General features: G+C 41.8%; 1 protein-coding gene and 1 long non-coding RNA gene across 8 annotated transcripts in view; one reads left to right on the forward strand and one right to left on the reverse strand.

The window, feature by feature from the left end:
- The window catches only part of LOC119863438 (sodium channel protein type 1 subunit alpha), a 188885-nt gene extending 188511 nt beyond the window's left edge, over nucleotides 1-374 (reverse strand). For 3 of the 7 annotated variants that reach the window (XM_038421912.2, XM_038421916.2, XM_038421911.2), the window contains exon 1: nucleotides 202-374. The gene's annotated coding sequence lies outside the window, so the exon portion shown is untranslated. The remainder of the gene's footprint in view (nucleotides 1-201) is intronic. The other 4 variants (XM_043505223.1, XM_043505220.1, XM_043505221.1 and 1 more) reach the window with 3 other exon arrangements.
- Nucleotides 375-380: 6 nt separating this feature from the next.
- The window catches only part of LOC122458105, a 169871-nt gene continuing 159427 nt past the window's right edge, over nucleotides 381-10824 (forward strand). The window contains exon 1 of the long non-coding RNA XR_006277976.1: nucleotides 381-732. This is a non-coding gene — a long non-coding RNA (uncharacterized LOC122458105). The remainder of the gene's footprint in view (nucleotides 733-10824) is intronic.

Consider the following 10824-nt stretch of genomic DNA (forward strand, 5'->3'; position numbering starts at 1 on the left):
AGCAAACCCTAATTTATGATTTATTTATTTGCAAAGTGCCTTAAAGCTGGGATGGCTAGAAGAAAGATTACTCTGCTTATTCAAGCATGCTGACAGAGCTGGTTTTTCCTAGCAATTTCTCTCTGCATCTCACAGCATGGCTGACAGTCATCTGCATAGAAAAACAGCATATTTACCACTAAATCATGCAAAAACATTTACCCAAGAAGATGTAGCAAAGGTCAGAATCCACTTCCATACCCCATGAAGCATTAAGCTGAAGGAGCAATCCCACTGGCTTGCTCAGGCCAGCAGTCTCTCTCCTACACTTGACCTAGACTGCCTTACATAATGAGGAATCAGTGCTGTATCCCGAGTGGTAGAGCAAGGCTGAATGTCATCACTGGAAAGAGCAGGCAGTATTGGCAGCAGGCAGGCTGGTAGTTTGCATGGAGATCACGAAGTCTTTCTTTCCTGAGTATTCTGGGAGAAAAGCAAGAATAGCTCCGAAAACCTGGTGTCATTCCTCCCCTGGAATGAATGACTGGAAGGAATGAGGGTGTTACACATGAAGCAGATCGCAAGTGCAAAATATGCATTTGTGCTTAATGCAAACCTAACACAATTCCTGTCACATTGTATCTAAAAGGACTGCATAGCTACAGCTAATAAGAGAGCAACAGCAAGGCAAAGTAAAGAAGGAGAGGCACAGACTACGGCTGCATACAACTGTCTGTATATAAACTCATTATGGTGAGTAGAAGAAAAATAAAGAGGGTATTAGATAAACCTGAAATCCTGGAATTTCCGAAGGAAACATTATATTTCTCTAAATAAATACCTTAGTGCGTGCATCTTAGTGAACTAGGTCCTTGAAGAAATGCCATTTGATTTACATAATGTTACAGAAGTGAAGCTGATGCATTACAAGGATTTTGATATTTTCAAGCAAACTGTATACTAAACATATTCCTGGCTCTGATGATTTTCAAGTTACTCTTCGTAGCAAGGATTGGTATTTATTTACTATGTTTTGAAGAGAAGCTTTTGGGAATTTCCTAGATTATTATTGTTTGTAATATACTAGTATTTCCTTTGTGGGGGACACCAGGGGAGAAACAAAAATCCAGGCTTAACCAGGAGCTGAGTTGGAGGACACCTAAAAAATTTCTTTTCATCTGTATGGAATGTGGTTTTATGGTTAACTAAAATTACTGTATGTGACATAAATTATTTTTATTTGATGTGTTAAATAGAAAAGAATCTTGAATACTTGGGGTGCAAATACAACACATAACTCTTCCTACGCTGTGAATATCATGCATGATTTATTTACTTGTCATAAAGAAACAGAAGCTTTCACTGATATGAGAAATCTTGTGCTTTTCTGATAATAGTTAAAACAACTGTAGTTTAATAACAAATAGAGAACAGTATGGCACAGAAGGGCAATATAAATACTGAAGCTGTATTTACAACTGCTGTAGTAATTGAAGCATAAAAGAAAACATGAAATAATTAACCATAGGTAAGACTGCAATTTACCCCAGTGTTATGGATTTGGTGCTCTTCCTGACAACAAAATATCCATGATTTTTAGGTAAGTGGACGTGATGGTAAACAGTACAACCATTTTCTGACATGGCAATTCTCAGGAACTAAGTTAAGATCTGGTCTACACCGGAAAAAAGAAAAAGCAAAACTCTGCAACAATACAAAGAGTCAGGTCATTGAACTCTCAGTGAAAGCTTTAATCCTTCCAAGATACTCGGGAAAAATTTGTCTCTGAAGACTCAAAAATATGGAGATTTAGGATGGGTTTACAAGTCAGCTCAAGCATGGCAACTACTATATTCACATTTGCCCTTTGTTAGTATAGTTCAAACACGGTTCTAGTTATTGGGTCTAAAATGGGAAAATAATTATTTTTTTAGTAAAATAATTGCCTGACTTCTTTTTTAAACCATTTCCATTATTCTTTCCCATTTTCTCAATATCCATGTTATGGCTTTTCCTTAAAAAATTGCTATGTTAAAATATATAATAGTACAAGTGTCACTTTCTGTTGGAGAATTTCCATTTAGTTTTATACTCCACTAAAGGAACAGTTCTCTTTTGAGAATTACTCAAAAGTCTGATGAATGACAGTGATACTTGGTATAAAGAGATAGACAGGTATTGACCTAATAGACAGGAGAGTTTTTAGGTCTGAAGTGATACTTGAAGAAAAAGAAAAAAGAATCAGTGGAAGACAAATATATTTCATAATGAATGTATGTAATAATTACATTATTGTTACATTTGAAATCAATGTGCTGTTAAAATAGCTGCATTAAAATGGCTATCACATTATCAGTTGATAATAATCAAAATTGTACTATATTGATTTATATTGATTTTTAACAGGAAGCTCCTGCCCAAACTCCCTAGACATTTTTATATAATTTTAAATATCAGCCAATAGTTTTGGTGTTTCAGTTTAACAAGACTGCTCATTTAAAATAAAAGTGTGTATTTACATATGTGACACACAGAGTGATAGAGATAATAGAGGTTAGAGACAGAAATTAATTCCATCCATTTCCATGCAAATGTTCATCCACAGATAGAGGACAGAACAGATTTTAAACTAATAGTACACTTGATCATTTGTGTTTGTGTACATACATATTCTGGAGGAGCTAGTAGTGACTCCTATATTTGGGTTGCCTTACACTTTCCATTATAAAGGATTCTTGCAACCATTTCTTTGAGAAGGTCTCATACCTCCACTGTTTGCAGCAGCCTTTGATATGTGGCAGGGGGTTCACTTTCAGACTAAAGAAGTGCTTTGTCATTCCATGAAATCCATTTAGCTTTTGCTAAGGGTATGTCTATACTATGAAATTAGGTCGATATTATAGAAGTTGATTTTTAGAAATCGATTTTATACAGTCGATTGCGTATGGCCACACGAAGCGCATTAAGTCGGCGGAGTGCATCCTCACTTCCATGGCTAGCATCGACTTATGGAGTGGTGCACTGTGGGTAGCTATCCCACAGTTCCCACAGTCTCTGCTGCCCACCGGAATTCTGGGTTAAGCTCCCAATGCCTGATGGGGCAAAAACATTGCCGCGGGTGGTTTTGGGTACATGTCGTCAGTCGCCCCGCCCCCTGTGAAAGCAATGGTAGACAATCATTTCACGCCTTTTTTCAGCACAGACGCCATACCATGGCAAGCGTGCAGCCCGCTCAGCTCAGCTCACCGACACTACCGCTGTTGTGTCCTGGGTGCTGCTGGCAGCAGACGGTGCAGTAGGACTGCTAACCGACGTCATACACTGCTTCTGCTGCAGCTCTGCTCTGCTGCTATTGTCTCAAAAGCAAATTTCTCCATGTTGTCTGTCATGGGCTCCTGGGTACATGTGTTCTTCCTCGGGAAATGTGCCCAGTGCTAACCCGTTGTCCTCCACCGCTTCTGCTGCAACTCTGCTCTCCTGAATCCACCTCACAGATCCTCTCCTCATTCTCTACAAATGCCTATTCTCATGATATCCGTCTTTAGCCACCGCTTCCACTGTCACTCTGCTCTCCTGCAGATGCCATACCACGGGAAGCATTGAGCCCGCTCAGATCACCGCGGCAGTTATGAGCATTGTAAACACCTTGCACATTATCCTGCAGTATGTGCAGAACCAGACCCTGCAAAAGCAGGTGAGGAAGTGACAGCAGCGCTCTGACGAGAGTGATGAGGACATGGACACAGACTTCTCTCAAAGCATGGCCCCGGCAATTTGGACATCCTGGTAGCAATAGGGCAGGCTCATGCCATGGAATGCCGATTCTGGGCCCGGGAAACAAGCACAGACTGGTGGGACTGTATAGTGTTGCAGGTCTCGGATGGATTCCCAGTGGCTACGAAACTTTTGCATGCGTAAGGGCACTTTCATGGAACTTTGTGACTTGCTTTCCCCTGTCCTGAAGCACAAGAATACCAAGACGAGAGCAGCCCTCACAGTTGAGAAGCGAGTGGCGATAGCCGTCTAGAAGCTTGCAATGCCAGACAGCTACCGATCAGTCGGGAATCAATTTGGAGTGGGCAAATCTACTGTGGGGGCTGCTGTGATCCAAGTAGCCAACACAATCACTGAGCTGCTGCTATCAAGGGTAGTGACTCTGAAAAATGTGCAGGTCATAGTGGATGGCTTTGCTGCAATGGGATTCCCTAACTGTGGTGGGGCAATAGACGGAAAGCATATCCCTATCTTGGGACCGGACCACCTTGGCAGCCAGTATGTAAACTTTTCAATGGTGCTGCAAGCACTGGTGGATCACCAGGGACGTTTCACCAACATCAACGTGGGATGGCCGGGAAAGGTGCATGACACTCGCATCTTCAGGAACTGTGGTCTGTTTGGACAGCTGCAGGAATGGACTTACTTCGCAGACCAGAAAAAAACTGCTGGGGATGTTGAAATGCCTATAGTTCTCCTTGGGGATCCAGCCTACCCCTTAATGCCATGACTCATCAAGCCATACACAGGCACCCTGGACAGCAGTAAGGAGCTGTTCAACTATAGGCTGAGCAAGTGCAGAATGGTGGTTGAATGTGCATTTGGATGTTTAAAAGCGCAGTTTATTGACTTGGTTAGACCTCAGCAAAACCAATATTCCCATTGTTATTGCTGCTTGCTGTGTGCTCCACAATATCTGTGAGAGTAAGGGGGAGATGTTTATGGCGGGGTGGGAGATTGAGGCAAATCGCCTGGCCACTGATTACGCACAGCCAGACACCAGGGTGATTAGAAGAGCACAGCAGGGCGTGCTGCGCATCAGAGAAGCTTTGAAAACCAGTTTCATGACTGGCCAGGCTATGATGTGACAGTTCTGTTTGTATCTCCTTGATGAAAACCCGCCCCCTCGGTTCACTGTACTTCCCTGTAAGTCAATCGCCCTCCCCCCTTCGATCACCGCTTGCACAGGCAATAAAGTCATTGTTGTTTCAAAATCATGCATTCTTTATTAATTCATTACACAAATAGGGGGATAACTGCCAAGGTAGCCCGGGAGGGGTGGGAGAGGAGGGAAGCACAGGGTGGGATGGTGGATGAGGGGAGGAGGGAAGGACAAGGCTACACTGCACTTAAAAACTTATTGAACGCCAGCCTTCTGTTGCTTAGGCAGTCCTCTGGGTTGGAGTGGTTGGGTGCCCAGAGGGCCCCCCCACATTCTTGGGCGTCTGGATGAGGAGGCTCTGGAACTTGGGGAGGAGGGTGGGCAGTTACACAGGGGCTCCAGCGGCGGTCTGTGCCTTTCCTGCACCTCAACCATATGCCAAAGCATATCAGTTTGATCCCCCAGTAGCCCCAGCATTGCATCCTGCTTTCTCTCATCACACTGCCGCAACCTCTCATCTTGCTCCCACCACCTCTCATCTTGCTCATCCTTCCTGTCTTCGTGTTCATTTTCTGCTTTCCTGTACTCTGCCATTGTTTGCTTCCACGCATTCTGCTGAGCTCTTTCAGTGCGGGAGGATTGCATGAGCTCAGAGAACATTTCATTGCGAGTGCATTTTTTTCACCTTCTTATCTGTGCTAGCCTCTGGGATGGAGATGATAGGGGGAGCATGGAAACATTTGCAGCTGTGGGAGGAAAAAAAGGGACATCAGTCTTTAAAAAGACATTTTAGAGAACAATGGGTAGACTCTTTCACAGTGAACCAAGCTGTTAACATTACATAGCTCGTGTGCTTTCGGTACAAGGTCGCATTTTGTCTCTTATATTGAGGGCCTGCCTGTTTGGTGTGAGAGATCACACACGCAGGGCCGGGCAACAGAATTCGGCTTGCAGGCAGCCATGGTAAGCCACAGTCTTTCAGCGTCTTCAACCTTCATAACATGTGGGAATGGTTTCAAACAGCAGCACCCTCCTTTCCCATACCAAGCATCCGTTGGTTGGCCAATTAGAAGAAGGGGCTGTACTGGCCGCGATTGCATTCCAAGTCTTCAGGGCAAATTAATAATTAAATATGCTTGCTTTTAAACCATGTATTATATTTACAAAGGTACACTCACCAGAAGTGCCTTCTCCGGCTTCATGGTCCAGGAGCCTGCCTTGGGAGGGTTGGGAGGGTATTGGGGTCCAGGGTGATAAACAGTTCCTGGCTGTCAGGGAGAATGGTTTCTCCGCTTGCCTGCTGTGCGCTATCATCCTCCTCCTCATCTTCCTCATCCCCAAAATCCTCATGTCTGTTGCATGAGACTCCCCCTTTGCAGCTGTCCACCGACAGGGGTGGGGTACTAGTAGGGGCCACCCCTAGAATTGCATTCAGCTCATCATAGAACCGGCATGTCTGGGGCTTTGACCCGGAGCAGCCATTTGCCTCTTTGGTAGGTTTGCCTGAGGTCCTTAATTTTCACATGACACTGCTGCGTGTCCCTGTTGTAGCCTCTGTCCATCATGCCCTTGGAGATTTTTGCAAATATTTTGGCATTTTGTCTTTTGGAACAGAGTTCTAATAGCATGGATTCGTCTTCCCATACAGCGATCAGATCCAGTACCTCCCTTTTGGTCCATGCTGGAGATCTTTTGCGATTTTGGGCCTGCATGGTCACCTGTGCTGATGAGCTCTGCATGGTCACCTGTGCTGATCAGCTCGCCACACTGGCCAAACAGGAAATGAAATTCAAAAGTTCCCGGGGCTTTTCCTGTGTACCTGGCTAGTGCATCTGAATTGAAAGTGCTGTCCAGAGCGGTCACAATGGAGCACTCTGGGATAGCTCCCGGAGGCCAATATTGTCAAATTGCGTCCACACTACCCCAAATTTGACCTGGCAATGTCAATTTCAGTGCTAATCCCCTCGTCGGGGAGGAGTATAGAAATCGATTTTAAGAGCCCTTTAAGTCGACAAAAATGGCTTCATCATGTGGTCGGGTGCAGGGTTGAATCGATCTAATGCGCTAAATTCGACCTAAACTTGTAGTTTAGACCAGGGCTAAGATAAAAAGTTATTACAGGTTACAATTTTCCTTCTCTCACTTCCATTCCTCAGTAAAATTGGGCAGCAGTAAGCCTCCCTGGGCTCATCAGTTGGCCCCAACAGCCCATTCCTGCCTCCCTAGGGGTAACCACATGGGACTGGAGTTCTTCCAACTTTCAGAGATGTGGGGTGAAAAAGCTGGATCCCCACTGCTGACTACTCCCCCTGACCCAGGAGTACATATCCCCTGCTTTGAGATAACAGCTTTCTGTTATCAGCTGAAGTACTGAGTCCTGTAGCTCAAAGGGTAGCAGTCTTTTCTGCGTTGCTGAAAGTTCGGGATGCAAACCCTGCTCATGATGCAGGATGGAGTAGTTGCTGCAGCTACATGTGATAGAATTTGTTTTTACCTTTTTCCTAAAAACACACCCTAGGAAAGTACATGGAAAAATATTATGTTAAAATAATGTTATTTAGGTTGCAAAGTCAAGCACTAAAAAATTAGAAAATGCCATTTTTCACAGCCCCCTTGTTGATAATGATGCATTTTGACAGTGTTTTTAATTACATGACGATAAAAAATTTTCCACATGACCCCATCTCCTTCAGTGCACAGAATGAACACGCATTCCAGACCAGTGCCTTAGCCATCCCTTTTTGATAACATCTTTGTTAAAACTGTAACATCTCTGTGAAACATTCCAGCTTCAACGCAACAGCATATTTTATGTTCCACCAGCTCTGTTTCTTTCCTTACAGTCTTTCTTTTCAAATTTGATTCTGATGTAACAAAGTTGTATTTGTCATATCTCTTCGCAACAGATTGTGACATCACAGATGTAGGATTATGACTTCATGGCAGGACCAAACAGGAGAAGAGACTGGGCTGTGTGGCAGAAATAAGCTTTTAATAAAACAAAATAAATAAAACAATAAGACCAAGAGAACCTCAGAAAAATATCCTACATTCTAGTTCCTTTCAGTATGAAAGTTTTCTTTAATTCTGCGGTTGTATAAGGTTAGTAGATAGAACACTGAAATACAGATTTTCATTTATAGTACAAACACAGAATATTCAGTAGGTGGCTGAATTAATTTAACAGACTTTGCATATTTCTTTACTAAAAAGTCATCTTATATAATAATCTTTTGGGAGCATTATAAATACAAGATGTATGATCAGACATCACATATGACTTACAGATTTAATAAGTAAAAGTGAGCATTTTTGCAGCTTTCCTTTGGCTCCACTGATTATATATATATATCCCTTTACTCTAACTCATGTGATTCTTTCCATTCCTTCCGTCACTCCTGACTGACACCTTAATGCTGTACAGAAAAGGGAAAATGAGATATACAGTCAGGATAAGCCAGTGTAGGCAGGGAAAACTAGGTAACATAGATCAAGAAAAGTCTAAATATGTTTACTTAATGCTCCACACATGTTGCAGGAGTCTAGAAACACAGAATAAGAAAGCTAATAGACAGCGGGCCAAATCTTGGTCCCTATATAGCCCAAGTAAACTGATCACTCAAGAACCAGTTTGATTCAGCTTCCAGCTGGGCCAAGGATCAAGGGAACAGAAATCTTGCTTATAGACTATTTCCCCACAACATACCCTCTCCAGGCCCTGTACAAAGTGCAGATCAGCTGGACCCAAAGATCTAGCCTATAGACCATATGTCAGTTTGTAGTATGCTTTGTTCTTATCCAGCACTTTGGTAATAAAGATACTATGTAAGTAAACTATGATGTAATCCTTTGGGATGAAAGGTTCTATGTGAATGTAAGTTATTGTCAGAAAGAATGCAATAATAATTTGTAGATTCTGCCAAGGATATGTACAGATTGTAAGAACTCTTTACTTGTAATCTGAATAATGCAAGATGTAAAGACTACTCACCCACTGCACAGCAAGACAACAGGAATGAAAAAAAAATCAGAAAGAGCTGTAGAGTCAACACAAAAGCAAGCTAGAGACTAAAAGTACCAGGGAAGTCAGTGAGAGAAACAGAATCAACACTGATGGTCAAAGCAGCACAGTGGAAGACAGACAGTGATCAAAATAAGTTGAATAGTATTCTCTGAATATCTTATAACCTCTTTAAAGCACTCACACCTTTAAGCATATCAGCATCAGAATTGGAGCTTGGGTATCTATATTTTAAAGTTTGTTTTCATTTGTTTGGGTTTTTTGTTTTTTAAGTTTCACTTATTTTAGCTGGGTAAATGTACATCACCTAAAAAGTTTCATAAACTATTTTAATTTGTTGTGCTCTTTGAAGAAAGAACTCTACAAACAGAAAAAAGAGTGGAAGGGCTTTTAGTGATGACCCAAAGTTGGCTGTCTTGTTTATTAGGTTTCCAATAAACTCAATGGACAAGTGAACACAGTGGCATGATCAAAAATACTCCAGGAAGAGCATAACCTGCCATAGTATTCCCTCTATTGCAGCCAAAACGAATGTTTTCAAGTTTCAAGTGGGCCATACAGATTTAATCAGTTAATGCATAGGATATTTGCCACAAGTTTGTATTTTATTTATTTTTACTCTTTATAACTTCTCTCACTCTTTTCCACACTCTTTTCTGCAGCACATTATTTATAATACCTGGTAGTACTTGTTGTGAGATAGTGTTTGTAAAGCTATAAATTGGCTTGTGGTGTGGCAGAATGGTGCTGATCTATTATTGGCAAGTTAACAATATCCTGCATTGAGAAACAAAGTGTTTCCTGACATCATTTGAATCTCACTGCATCACTGCCTCTTCTGAGTCAACCTTACTGCTAATGTGAAGAGTGACGTGTAATTTTGGTAATGGTGAGAGAATTAGTCAAATAAATAGCAACAGAATGAGTGTTAAATGACATGTTTATTACATGAAAGTAGGGAATCACCTTCACTGTTTTTAATGGTTCATTGCCCAATAGAAAACTTTATACTTTGGTAAATATTAATAGGGCTTGGTTTTTGAAAGGTTCTTTCTTAAATCACATCACTGTGCACATAACTGTAGGATAAAGCACTTCCCTCCACTGACCTTGCAGTGTGGTGGTGCAGAGGATAAGGCTCTCGCTTGGCAATACAACAGGCCTAGATTCGAGACCAGTGACACCTGACCAGAAATGCTTCTGTACCTTTCTTTGCTGCTGCCTATCGTGTCTGACATGCCCTTCAATAACCCACCTCCCTCACTCCATTCAAATCTACTGCATAAAAATGTACTTCTGCAGTCTTGCCTATGAGAAGTAAAGATTAAAAAACTGTTAATGGAACCATCAAGATGCATAGATGCCTTGCTGAGTAACCAAGTGACTTTAATATCCCCCTTCTCCTCTTTTATTTATTTCATTTATTCACCCATTCATTGTTTATGACTTTCAGTTCTTGTGGTATGTTGAATTTAGATGGTATGCTGGGTGGGCAAGAACCACATCTGAACTAGTTTTTGTGAACTGGCTAGCACATTTCAGAAACCATAATAAATCACAATAAATGCATTAAATGACATTGGTTTTTGGAGAGTGAATGTCATACATGATCCATGAAAACTATTCCAGAAAGTATAGTGATGATATTTCAAACTCCAAGCAGTAAGTCATTTGATGCCAAACAATGACATCAGGGAAGTGGTTCTGCAGCATCAGGCAACACAGATTTATGGTTCAGTATAATCGATGCATCATCAGTGGTAAAAGCAATAACGACTTTTTTCAAAAGCTCTTCTGTATAGCCCAGGGCCTACATTTGTGAAATTGATTCAACACAGATACTGAAATGCCTAACACACAAGCTTGAAAGTAAGAATTACTGCACAAACAAGTTCACAAGGCTGGTCCTACCCCCTAGCAACACACAAATAAATACAAATTGTGCTAA

The sequence above is a fragment of the Dermochelys coriacea genome, chromosome 11, assembly GCF_009764565.3.
Source record: "Dermochelys coriacea isolate rDerCor1 chromosome 11, rDerCor1.pri.v4, whole genome shotgun sequence".
Classification (NCBI taxonomy): domain Eukaryota; kingdom Metazoa; phylum Chordata; order Testudines; family Dermochelyidae; genus Dermochelys; species Dermochelys coriacea.